The sequence below is a fragment of the Rutidosis leptorrhynchoides genome, chromosome 3 (assembly GCF_046630445.1).
Source record: "Rutidosis leptorrhynchoides isolate AG116_Rl617_1_P2 chromosome 3, CSIRO_AGI_Rlap_v1, whole genome shotgun sequence".
NCBI classification, from domain to species: Eukaryota; Viridiplantae; Streptophyta; class Magnoliopsida; order Asterales; family Asteraceae; genus Rutidosis; species Rutidosis leptorrhynchoides.
In genome coordinates, this window is record NC_092335.1 from 359,680,109 (window position 1) to 359,681,121 (window position 1,013).

General features: G+C 38.9%; 1 non-coding gene across 1 annotated transcript; it reads right to left on the reverse strand.

Moving 5' to 3' along the window:
* Positions 1-339: 339 nt before the first annotated feature.
* On the reverse strand, positions 340-446 carry LOC139903105 (small nucleolar RNA R71). Its single transcript, XR_011777949.1, has one exon. It is a non-coding gene; the product is annotated as a small nucleolar RNA R71 (small nucleolar RNA).
* Between the last annotated feature and the right edge of the window lie 567 nt (positions 447-1,013).

Below are 1,013 nucleotides of genomic sequence, written 5' to 3' on the forward strand. Positions count from 1 at the left end.
ACACGCACGGGCCAAGGTCACGCCATTATTAAGCCAGACATTAATGCGCCAGATTATGAAATCAAAGGACAAATCCTACACATGGTAACTAACCAATGCCAATATAGTGGTACGCCAAAAGAAGATCCAAACGAACATCTTCGAACCTTTAATAGGATCTGTACTCTATTCAAAATCAGAGAACTTGAGGATGAACAGATCTATCTCATGTTGTTTCCCTGGACTTTAAAGGGAGAAGCCAAAGATTGGTTAGAATCGTTACCCGAAGGAGCGATTGACACATGGGATGTCTTAGTTGAAAAATTTCTTAAAAGATTCTTTCCGGCATCTAAAGCCGTGAGACTTCAAGGAGAAATTATTACATTCACACAAAAGCCAAATGAAACATTATATGAGGCGTGGACAAGATTCGGAAATTTGTTGAGAGGATGTCCTCAACACGGTTTAGATACTTATCAAATAGTACAAATATTCTACCAAGGTGTCGACGTTGCTACACGAAAAGACATCGACACAGCAGCTGGTGGTTCCATTATGAAGAAAACCGCTACTGAAGCTCACAAAATTATTGATAATACAATCTCCCACTCACATGAGTGGCACCAGCAAAAGATATTTTTCGTTCATCTAAAGCGGCTAGAGCCGATTCTAGCCATGACTTTGATTCCGTTTTCGCAAAAATAGATGCTTTCGAGAGACGAATGGAAAAGATGACTAAAGATATTCACGCAATACGAATCAGTTGTGAGCAATGCGGTGGACCACACTTAACGAAAGATTGTCACATTGAGCAAACGATGGAACAACGTGAGAATGTTTCCTACATGAACCAAAGGCCGGGGAATAATTATCAAAATAATTATCAACCACCAAGGCCAAACTTTAATCGAAATCAAAACATTCTTTACAATCCAAATGGACCCAACAATAACTCGTATAACCAACAAGGTCTAAATAACCAACCAACTCAAAATAACACTTTCAATCAACAAAGACCTTGTTTGTATAAACCA